General features: G+C 47.3%; 1 non-coding gene across 1 annotated transcript; it reads left to right on the top strand.

The window, feature by feature from the left end:
- Nucleotides 1-302: 302 nt before the first annotated feature.
- LOC119138865 lies at nucleotides 303-416 on the top strand. The gene has a single exon (XR_005101268.1). It is a non-coding gene; the product is annotated as a U5 spliceosomal RNA (small nuclear RNA).
- Nucleotides 417-12,377: the final 11,961 nt, after the last annotated feature.

Here is a 12,377-nt window from a genome sequence, read left to right on the forward strand (position 1 = left end):
TCAATACTCAAAATAGACGCCCAATCGATAGGTGACGCTGTTTGAAAGAACGAGCGCCGTCAGTGTTCGATCCAGTACCTACAATGCTGTGCGCCAACAAGGTTTAAAGTAAGTGAGACATTAATGAACACAAAATACTCGTTTAAACCTTCTATTTAGGTTGAGTCCTTCTAAGTATAGTAAATCTATGAACGTCTATTGTTTGTATTAGAAGGAATGGTTGCTGCAATTTGAGTGTGAGACCGCCTGTGAATTTGGTGAGACCAGCAGTGGGGTGGCCCGTTTTGACTCAGATTTTCAGATCACTCGTTTCTCTTCAGATCGAATAAATCTTTCGCCTTTTACTAAAGATTTCCATGGGGAGGAACAAGAGTCTATTTCAATTTTTTTTTTTTATGCTCTGCGAAAGCGGAGCATTCTTTCTGTGAAAATATCAATATTGCAACGGATAGCCGCCGATATCATACTCCGTGCAGCAGTCATACGTTCACATAATTCATACCGACATATATGTGAACATGTTCACATAAACAGAGAAATTATGCCGAGTGCAGACAGACAATCACATTTAAGCCCTCGTTTATCAATGCAGTTTCATTTCTGGTGGTACCCATTTGAACGGGCACGTTAGTCCATTGTAATTTGGCAAAAAATATTGTTTTTGAATAAAAATCAATAACCACCACCATCAATTGCACAAGCAGTCCTGCTCCTCACTTCAAGGAACACGGACTTGAGCAGATCCACCGCGCTGTGCTTCGTTGCGACGTGGCTTGACGGACGCACCCCCCACCATGCCGTGGAGTTAGCTGGGTTTCGGCTAATGCGTGCAGATCGCAGCGCGGAGCTCACCGGAAAATCAAAGGGAGGTGGTATCTGTTTCTGACTGTACATAATGTAAGTTTAAAGCAGTTGTTCTTGCTTACTTAAACGTCTTTCTTTATTGCTCTGTCAACACGCTACAGGTTACCGTCCGGTCACACTTTTCTAACGGACCGTGTCTCACTTAAAGTGGTCCCCATGGAACACAATGCTCACAAATAAACAATCCTATTGTTACATCTTTCTTTTTCTTTTTTCAAGTTAAGGTTTTCCCTTTGAATGTAGGGCATTAAGTGGAACAACAAGCCTAAAAGAACACATCTATAGAAACACAACCAATACTAGGCTCACAGTTCAAAACACATTACATTTCAGGAGTGTAACCACAACATTTCCAATGTATAAAACACTTTTTTTCTTTTTTTTTCTCATACTGTATAGTCTTTCAGGTAGTGGGGTCTGATAGCTTGCCGACCCGATCTGGTGTGTGACCCTTGTTCCCTTGGTGGGGTATCCGATGATGTGGCCCCCTCCGTGGGTGTTTGTGTGGGTGCCTCTTGTGTTGGAGAACATCCTGTGCGACTGCGTCTGAGGTGGCGACGATTCCTCCTCAGGACCCCGCCTGAGTCCAACTCCACCTCATACGATCTGTGGCTCACTTGCTGAACCACCTTCCCCGGTCTCCAGTCCCTGTGTGTGTCACAGGGCTGTACTCTTACACTGTCGCCATTTGTAAGAGTGTCCATGTCCTTCGCCGTGCGGTTGTAGTATTCTTCTTGTCTCTCTCTGTTGTTTTTCAGTCCCTGGTCGTTATGTGTTACCTCAGGTTCCAGCAGCGTGTCCTTTATGGGAAGCAGAGTCCTGGTCCTCCTGCTCAGCAGTCTCTGTGCTGGGCTTGTGTTGACTTAGACTTAGACTTAGACAGAACTTTATTGTCATTTTGTCAACACTAGGTGTGTACAAAACGAAATTTCGTTGCATACGGCTTTCAGCAATGTAGAGGTATTTCGGCTGGTTAAAAAAAGTGACATTCTATATAAAAATATGAAATAAGATAATTATAAAGTACAAAGTGCAGCAGTGATAAAGTATGTGAACAGTGCAGGAGACAAAAACAGTATTTACAAGTGTGCAGAGGAATGCTACGTTTGAATGTTCAGCAGTCTGACGACAGCAGGGAAAAAACTATTGCAGAACCTGGTGGACCTGCAGCGGATGCTGCGAAACCTCTTCCCAGAGGGCAGCAGGGAGAACAGTCCATGGTGGGGGTGTGATGGGTCACTGATAATATTTCGGGCTCGGGACACGCAGCGCTGGGATGACAAGTCCTGAATGGAGGGAAGAGGAGCCCCGATGATCCTCTCTGCTGTCCTCACCACTCTCCTCAGGTTCTTCCAATCGGAGGCGCTGCAACCTCCACACCACACCGAGAGACAGCTTGTCAGAATGCTCTCTATGGTGCTTCGGTAGAACGTCCTCATGATGGGTGGGGGCAGGTGGGCTCTCCTCATCCTCCGCAGGAAGTACAAGCGCTTCTGTGCCCTCTTGACCAGTGTTGTGGTGTTCACAGTCCAGGTGAGGTCGTCTGTGATGTGGACTCCCAGGAATTTAGTGCTGCTGACCACCTCCACAGCTGAGCTGTTGATGATCAGTGGAGCGTGGTGAGGCTGGTTCTTCCTGAAGTCGACGATGATCTCCTTCGTCTTCTCCACATTCAGGATCAGGCTATTTTCTCTGCACCAGCCCACCAACTGCTCCACCTCCTCTCTGTAGTCCAGGTCGTTGTTGTCCCTGATGAGGCCCACCACCGTTGTGTCGTCTGCAAACTTCACGATGTGATTGGTGGTGAACCTGGGGGCGCAGTCGTGTGTCATCAGGGTGAACAGCAGGGGGCTCAGGACGCAGCCCTGAGGGGAGCCTGTGCTGAGGGTGATGACATCGGAGGTGTTCTGTCCGACCCGGACTGACTGAGGTCTGTTGGTGAGGAAGTCTAGCAGCCAGTTCCGAAGGGGGGTGCTGAAGCCCAGGTGTTCCAGTTTTTCCACCAGATGTTGTGGAATGATGGTATTAAACGCTGAGCTGAAGTCCAGGAACAGCAACCGCACGTGGGTGTTCCTCTCCTCCAGGTGAGCCAGGCTCAGGTGAAGAACGGAGGAGATGGCATCCTCAGTGGAGCGGTTCTGCCGGTAGGCAAACTGGAACGGATCGAATGTTGGGGGGAGTCTGGAGACGATGTGATCTTTGAGCAGCCTTTCGAAGCACTTCATCATGATGGGAGTCAGTGCCACAGGTCTGTAGTCATTCCATGAGGTGATTTGAGGTTTCTTCGGCACCGGAATGATGGAGGCAGCCTTGAAGCACACTGGCACTTTGGCTTGGTCCAGCGAGATGTTAAAAATGTCTGTGATGACACCAGCCAGCTGGCCTGCACATTCCTTGAACACCCGCCCAGGTATGTTGTCGGGGCCTGGGGCCTTACGTGGGTTGACTCTTCTCAGAGTCTTCCACACGTCGGCTGAGTCAAGGCAGAGGACCTCCTCTTCCTGGTGGGGAACAGTTTTAACTGCCGGAGTGCTGTTTAGTGCCTCAAAACGCCCAAAGAAGTTATTTAGACCATTTAGGAAGTCAGCATCAACCTCACCCACCGGGGGGGAGGGTGAGTTGTAGTCCGTGATCGCCCGTATGCCTTGCCACATACTCCTGGTGTTATTGGCGTCGTGGAAAAAATCCTGAATTTTCCGACTGTGGCTTCGCTTCGCTAGCCTGATGGCACGGTTCAAGTTGGCTCTCGCTGTCCTCAGTGCCTCCTTGTCGCCAGACTTGAAGGCTGAGTTCCGTGCTCGTAGCATATGACGTACATCCTCAGTCATCCAGGGTCGTTGGTTGGCTCGGGTGATGATGTTCTTAGTGGTGCTGACGTCCTCGGAGCATTTGTTGATGTAGGCTGACACAGTCATGGCGTACTCATCAATGTTGATCTGACTGTCATATGTTGCTGCTGATTTGAACATGTCCCAGTCAGAGCACTCAAAGCAGTCCTGGAGTGCCTCCATGGCCCCCTCAGACCACACCCTCACCTGCTTCACTGTGGGTTTTGCTCTGATCAGCAGGGGCCTGTATGCAGGGGTTAGCATAACAGATAGGTGGTCTGAAGAGCCGAGGTGGGGGCGGGGGGCTGCTCTGAATGCATCCTTTATATTGGTGTAAACCAAGTCCAGAGTGTTCTCTCCCCGAGTTGGAAAATCCACGTGTTGGTAAAAATGAGGGAGAATAGTCTTCATGCTAGCCTGGTTGAAGTCCCCAGCAATGATGAAAACCCCCTCTGTGTGCGTGGATTGCAGCTCACTGATCGTCCGATAGAGAACCCTCATGGCCTCTTTAGTGTTAGCGCTAGGAGGCACGTACACAGCCGTGATGCTAACAACAGTAAACTCTCTGGGCAGGTAGAAGGGTCTACAGTTAACAGTCAAAAGCTCGATGTCCGAAGAGCAGAAGCTGGCGACAGATCTAGCATTTTTGCTAAAAAAATTGAGACCCTGGCTTGGTGTGTTTCGATGATCTAGCATGGCTAAATAAGGATCCTGTCAAGCTGCTGCAGCCTTCAGCATCAGTCGCTTGGCGGTCTTTACTGCTGATTCTGCCTTCCCATTGCTCTGTGGGTAACCCGGCAACGATGTCCTATGTTCAAAGCCCCACTTCTGGCTGAAGCGCTGGAACTCCAGGGATGCAAATTGGGGTCCGTTATCTGAAACAACAGTGTCAGGTATTCCCTGTCGGGCAAAGTGAGCCTTCAGTTTTCTGATAATGGTATTGCTCTTGGTGTCAAGTAATCTACCTCCCAGAAATTTGAATAATAATCCACTGTCATTAGATAGTCTTTGTTGTGGAAAGAGAACAGATCTGCTCCTACCTTGGCCCAGGGTCTGCTGGCCATGTCATGTGGATGTAGTGTCTCTTTCTGTTGTTTTGTGGTCACCGACCTGCAGAGGTCGCATTTGGAGATGAAGGTCTTGATCTCCTCGTTCATCCCCAGCCAATACAGACACTCTCGCGCTCTCCTCAAACATCCCTCCACACCCAGGTGTGAGGAGTGAATTCTGTGTGCCATGTCCACCCTGAGAGCATCTGGTATCACAACTCTGTCTCCCCGGAACACCATGCCATCCTGGAAACTCAGTTCATCTTGGAAGTCGTGGTAGTGCCGTATGCCATTCGGTAAGTCATTTTTCCTCTTGGGCCACCCCTGCAGTATTCTGTTTGCCACACTCTGTAGTTTTGTGTCCTCTTTGGTTGCAGCCCTTATGGCACCCAGCCTCTCTTCTGAAATGGGTAGGTAGCTGACCATGTTCACAGTCTCTATGTCCGTCTCACACTCTCCCTTGGTGTTCTCTGGTAAGTATGCTCTACTCCCTGCCTGGAACATATGTCACCGTAATGTCGTACTGTTGCAATCTGAGTAGCATTCGCTGCAGTCTCTTTGGCGCACTAAGTAGTGGTTTTCTGTGGATATTCTCTAAGCCTTAGAGTCTAAGGGTTTGTGATCACTCTGTATGTGACTTCTCTTCCGTAAGTATACTGATGAAACCTTTCCATTCCAAACACTATGGCCAGACATTCTTTTCCTATTTGAGCATAGCCCTTTTCAGTCAATGTGAGTGCCCTGCTACCAAATGCAATTGGTTTACCTTTCTGTGTCAGGGCGGCTCCCAGCCCGGTGTCTGACGCGTCACACTGGAGTGTCAATTCCTCTTCCTTGTTGTAGTACTGGAGAACTGGTGCTCTGGAAATTTCGTCTTTCAGTCTGTGAAACGCTCTTTCTTGGGTGTCTGTCCATTCCCACCAGGGCTGTGGACTCGGACTCGGGGACTCGGACTCGGTCGGACTCGGTCATTTTTTGCCGGACTCGGACTCGGAGCATGCGGCTCTTTGGCTGGTTTCATGCGGCTCTTTTACGTTCATATCAACATTTGTGTTTATTTTTCGTGCGTATTTGCTTCGCTTGAGTTCAATATGGTTTTTGGTCAAACGCGCATGCGCGTGAGGGGAAATCCCGCAAAGGAGGAGGGACAAACAGAGCGATTGGTTTTGCTGGCTTTTTAATGAATGGCGACTGTGACTACGGGGGCCCATTAGGTCCAGAAAAGCTGACAAGACGCTTGCCAAAATGGCAAGGAAAAAATGAACAGCTAAACGAATATATGACGATGAACACAGGACGTTTTTAACAGAGTTAAAGTTGTTTTTTGTTGAACGCTATGGCAAGCCATTCTGCCTGATATGTCGGACGTCATTGGCGCATTTAAAAGCTTCAAATGGTCAGCGCCACTTCAGCTCACTTCATGCCAATATCGATAAGGACTTTGCAAAAGGGACTGAATTTCGCAAGCACAAGTTTGGAGACTTTGAAAAGTCAGGCAGAAAAATAAGTACAGTTTTTCAAAAAAATTACGAAGCACTCAGAGACTGTCACACTTGCATTGTTTCAACTGGCTTGGAACATTGCACGAGCTAAAAAGCCATACAATGAAGTGGAGTTCGTTAAAATATGCCTCAGTGACGTTGTTGAATTTTATTTTCATCCTGCTGCTGAGAATGCGCCTAGGAATACTGTCCACAGCCCTGCTTGCTTGTTATGAAGACAAATTTAGTTGTTGCGTGCGCGCCCGCGCCTGCCTGCCTGCCTGCGTGCGTGCGTGCACGTACAAGACCCACAATGCCCCGCGCGCAGCCAAGATGGAAGAACCCGGAAGTAGCGAGAGAACAATGTTTTGCCTCTAGATTTGGGGGGAAACGGAGCGTAAGTTACGATCAATGCGGCCACGTTGAGTTGCACTTAGGCTAATGTTTACATTATGTACCAATGTCAAGGACGATTATGTCACCCAGCTTATATCATTGATGTGTTTCGATAGTTGTGGGGTCGTCACAAATTATTTGTGTTTAGATAAATGTCTGAGCTATAATGGTGTAATTAATGATTAAAACTTGAAAGTATCTGTTTATTGTATTCGTTTATATGTTTAATAAAGACAAAGCCATCACAAAACTGTTGTAATTATTTAGATTTTGATCTAAATTAGCCTTGAATAAAGACTAAGCAGTCACATGAATTAACAGAAAAAAATGGACAGACGGACTCGGACTCGTGGTCAAGAGGCCGGACTCAGACTCGGACTCGGACTCGGTGCAAAAATCCGACCGAGTCCACAGCCCTGATTCCCACCTATTCTCCTTACGTGTGAGTTGTCTCAGAACCTCACAGTCATCAGAAAGATGATCATAGAATTTAGAGAGATAATTGACCATCCCTACTATTCCCTGTACACCTTTCACATCGGTGGGTTTTGGCATGTCTCTGATTGCCCGTACTTTCTCAGGGTTGATCCTCAGTCCCTCGGCTGTGAGGAGATGATCTATGTAGGGTACCTCTTTTTGTCTAAGCTGGAATTTGTCTGCATTCAGCTTGATGTTGCGCTCTGCACCTGGTTAGGAAGTGTCTGACCTTCTCGTCATGGTCCTTTTCCGCCTCCTCTTGTGTTGCTCCTTCCCCTGTGATTAGTACATCATCCGCTATGATGTAGACTCCAGGGAGGCCCTCCAGGGCCTGCATGAGCTTTCTCTGGAACACTTCCGGCGCTGGGCTTGTTCCCATTGGCATTCTTAGCCATCGGAAGCGGCCAGATGGGGTGGCGAATGTGGTAAGGTAACTCGACTCTTCTTCTAGTTTCACATGCCAGAAGCCTTGCTTTACGTCACAGACTGTGAATACTTTTGCCTTGGACATCTCCGGCAGTATGTCATCAATGGTTGGGAGTGGATAGTGACTTCTTTTTAGTGCTCTATTCAGAGGTTTTGGGTCTATACAGATCCGGAGCCTCCCACTAGGCTTTTTCACTGCTACCATGCCAGTGATCCAGTCAGTGCTGCGTTCCACTGGTGCAATTATCCGTCTTCTCTCTAGGTCTTTGAGTTCGTCTTGCAGAGGTGTCATCATGGCTACAGGCACTCTGCGTTTCGGCAGTTTCACTGGCGGTACTCTGTCATCTATCTCTATCCTATAGTCACCCTCCATGCAGCCCACACCGGTGAACACATCCTTAAACTCATCCATTATTTTGTCCATGGTCATGTGACCTCCATTTGTCACTGCGCTTGGCTCCTTCTTCACTATGCTGTCAATAGCCAGAATGTTCTCATATTGCACTTTTATGAGTTTCATGGCTTCACTGGCTTTTCTGCCTAGTAAAGGGGTTCTGCTGTTCTGATCCACTACTTGGAACTCTAATCTGTACAGTTTATTGTTTCTGGGATTTCTGACTTTTACCCTACACGTACCTAGTGGAGTCAGCTTTGTCTTGTCGTACATCACTAGCACTTTCTTGGTGTGCTCTAGCTGTGTGTCTGGGTTTAAAAGATCAATGGGGATGACATTACAAGTGGCCCCACAGTCAATCTGGAATACAACGACTTTTCCTCCGATTTTCATCCCTGCAAAGAGCTGTTGGCTCTGACTGTGGCTGTCTTTCGAGTGATTCATCTTTTTGCTCACTCCCTGTTCCTCCCTTATACAGTTGACATCCTCATACGAGTCACTGTCACTTGTCTCCTCCGGACTCTCCTCGTTTTCCAACTGGTCTCTAGTCTTGATTTGCACTGAGCTGCGAAATGGTTTTCCTTCCCACACTTCTTACACTTTTTCCCAAAAGCCGGGCACTTTTTTTTGCTACGCTCATGTGTTTTTTCCACAGAACTTGCAGTGAATCCCGTTCTCCCTCTGTGTCAGATCCGTCTGCTTCACTGCGTGTACTTCCTCCACTGTCAGTCCTTGAAGTGTCTTACTATTCTCCCTCGATAGCTCCGTGGATCTGCAGATGTTCAGACATGACTCCAGCGTCAGCTTTTCCTCCCTGAGTAATCTCTCCCTCAGCGCTGAGCTGTTTGTACCGCACACTACACGATCCCTTTTCAAAGAGTCTCTAATGGTTCCAAAATTGCAGGTGCTAGCCAGTACTTTCAAGTCCGTTACATAGCTATCCACATTTTCATCCAATCCTTGATTTCTCGTAAAGAATCGGTACCTCTCCACTGTCTCATTTGTCATCGGATTGCAGTATTCGTCAAACTGACTGTGGTCCTTGCAGAGCGGTTCGCACTCGCCAAAGTTGTCCACACTTCTCTGCCCTTTTCTCCGATGAGGTAGCTGAACAGCTTCACTTTCGTCGTCTCGTCCGCCATTGGCATAGTGAGGTCCATGTGAAGTTCGAACTCCTCTTTCCAACTCCTCCATGACTTTGCCAAGTTGGTGGAATCCACCGCCAACGTTCCTGGTGGTTTTAGCCCTTCCATCCCCGTCAGCTAACCAGCTAGTGCTAACGTTCCGTTGCGTTAACTAAGGTAGGTAAATTAAAGCACGGCTCATTTTGGTGTGTACACCGCTGCCACCATGTTACATTATGTTCTGTTCCCGACTGTACATAATGGAAGTTTAAAGCAGTTGGTCTTTCTTTATTGCTCTGTCAACATGCTACAGGTTACCGTCCGGTCACACTTTTCTAACGGACCGTGTCTCACTTAAAATGGTGTTAGAGTGGTGCTCACTCTAACTTATTTTGCAAGAACCACACGGGAGACGGTTTGCCCTTTTAGACACCTGCAGGTGGAGAGTCCATTTGTCGCTGTGCGTACAGCGATGATCGAATGGAGGTCTGACTCTGGCCTCCTGCATGAGCATTTTTATTAAGAGAAACAGGGTGGGGGTGAGAGTGGACTGGATAGAGAAAGCCCTTGACCTCTAGTCAAAACATAGCAAGGGGTGTTTTACGACATTGTGTAGGATGGGACAGGCTAGGTTATTTATTACAGGTTACATTCCAACATAATCATACGATCAAGATAGTTTGGAAAACCCTGACATATCCCTCCTGTTTTATCATATGATTATGCCACCCCAATCAACAAACACAAGCACGAAAATATAAAGAAGAATAGTAAAAATAAGAAAAACACTAATAAAAAAAGATCGATAAAAAAACAGAGATGACAGCGGACGGGTTGGGGATCGTGTAGGGTGAAACATGACAAAAACAACAAACAATGATAGCAATAACGTCCAGCGAAGATGAGGTTTTTCCTCAATACTCCAGTTCAAACTTAGTGTGTGATTTAAAAACCTGCGGCAGATGTTTAAGTGCAGGAAAAGTCTCACACGGTCCCTCTGCCTTAGGCGACCAGAATGCTATCAATAAAAAAATAAAAATAAAGCCACGATCCGTTCTGAATGAAGTCCGACGGTGTAGCCATGTTGGTAGGAGAGCCCTTACGCCTTGAAAGGGCTCTCCCATCCTGGCACACAGTGGTGATGTCCAAAGCTCCCATCCATTTTCCTCCTGGAGAGCAGTTGTCGTTAATGCATTTGTGGGTCTTGTTTTCTTGGATGAAACACGTGTAGTCCATTCCAGGTAGCCTTTTGGTTTAGGCCACTTGTGGCATCTGTCGTCCTCCAACAGTCACATTGGGATTAATCCAAAAGAGTTCGATCACAGATTCATTTCTGCAAGTCCAGGGCGGTAGGGGTAGCGTCACTGACTGTGACAGCACAGTGTTGATATGCAACTCCTCCCATGGATGCCATACATTTCGCTTCAGTGACATTCATTGCTCTGGCCTCCAAGTGAACTTGTGTGGAGTAAGGGGAGTGTCAGGTTTAAATCGCTGACTGAACAACTATTAAGAGAAGAGCATCAGCAAACAAACCACAAGTGAGACAGAATATCAAGTCTTTTCTCGCGAGGAGTGCAGTACAGATAGTTTACAACAATCTCACAACACTAAATATCTGTGTACACTCCCGCTCTTTTTATTTGGATTTGCCCTGCCCACAATTATGAGACGAAAGCCCCTAAAGGAAGGGGGGGGAGCACGTGGGCTTTGCCTCGTAAGCAAAATAATAAGAACGTGAGAAAAAGGAGTTTGAGTTGAGAAGAGAAAGTCCTTGAGCTCTAGCAAGGGAGGTTTTACGACCTTGTGTAGGATGAGACAAGCTAGGTTATTAATTACTGGATACGCACAAACATAATCTAACGATCAAGATAGCTTGGAAAACCCAGACTTTGATGGTCACTTGTAGGTTCATCTGAAGTGCAAGACAGCAATGAGGCATGTTGTCTAACAAAGCGGTCTTTGTTAAGAAGGAACTGTCTCGGTAGATGTCTTCTTTTTGCTGAGTTATCAGCTGCGTCCTGTCTGACCCAGCTGTAACCTCTCTCCTGGCCCAGCCGTACCTTTTCTCTTCTGTGGTACATCATAAAAACAGCAAGGCAAAACAGCAAGCATATATTGCAGTAATATTGCGGTAAAGCATTGATTAGAGAACGCATGATAACATATATATATACATTTTTCTAACAGGGAGTTTTCAAACACACACATAACATCCCTCCTGTGTGTGTGCTCTCACAGTGACCTTTACAACCTTTACCAAGTGTTAGTTTTGTATGGGTTTCTGGGGTCTCATGACCAGTCCTCAAAGTTCTCATCGTGTGACCATCGTTTTCCACGGTCAACATTGTCACTTGGTCTGTTCAGACGTGTCCATAGACCATAGCACGCTCCAACCACAACGCAGCAGAGGATCCACCTGGCATCTGGAGCCCCGTTGCTACTAGGAAGACAGGGACACCGAGACATAACCCCGCCTAGCGGAGTCGGGATCGTTGTTCGCAGACTTCGCCACCACCCCGAAATGAGGGGTCTAGCACTCCCTGTAGCTTGCAGTGGCTGAGGTGAATCCAGCTGGGCCGTTCAGCGATTTTCACTGCGGTGGGGGAAGTCAGCTAAACTTGGAATGGTCCCTCCCACCATGGCTGGCCCAGTTTGTTCTTTTTGACGACCTTTATGTCGTCTCAGTCTCCTGGCTTGATGGGGTTGTCGACCTGTGAGGATGGCAGATCAGGCGGCAGTAAATTTGCATTTGACACATCTGTCAGTTTGAGTGCTCTGTTCATGCTATCCGCCAAGGAATGTTCTTCGTCTGCTTTTTGCAACTCTTGCAGTCAATTTTATTGCCCTTTTGAACGGGGCAGATACGAGTGTTTGTGGGAAGAGCTTGAGCACTTCCTAATGATTCTTCCTAACCAAAGACCATTCATGACAGGGGCTTTCCCATTTATTGCCTCCTGTTTTAAAGGAGATTCTCCGCACTTTTCAATCATCTTCCCATTGCTTCAAGCAAAAGTTTGAAAAGCTTGAGAAAATTTTAACTTAATGGTATCGTGGTGAATTCTCTTTGATGGTCAGCTGGTCTTCCTCCTCACACGACCGCACCCACACAGGGTGTGCACATAAATGCTGACACACACCGAGCGCGCACACAAAGCTCAGACGAACGACAACAGCCTGACACAACTTTACAGAGATTACGCACGAACACAGAACACACAGACAAAGGGATTCTATACATCTCTCATGTAGCTTCTTTTGATAGAACCTCCTATTGGTAACTGTATAGCGGACTGTTTAGCATATAATCCCTTACTCAACTACCTTGATTCTACTTT

The sequence above is a fragment of the Syngnathus acus genome, chromosome 19, assembly GCF_901709675.1.
Source record: "Syngnathus acus chromosome 19, fSynAcu1.2, whole genome shotgun sequence".
NCBI classification, from domain to species: domain Eukaryota; kingdom Metazoa; phylum Chordata; class Actinopteri; order Syngnathiformes; family Syngnathidae; genus Syngnathus; species Syngnathus acus.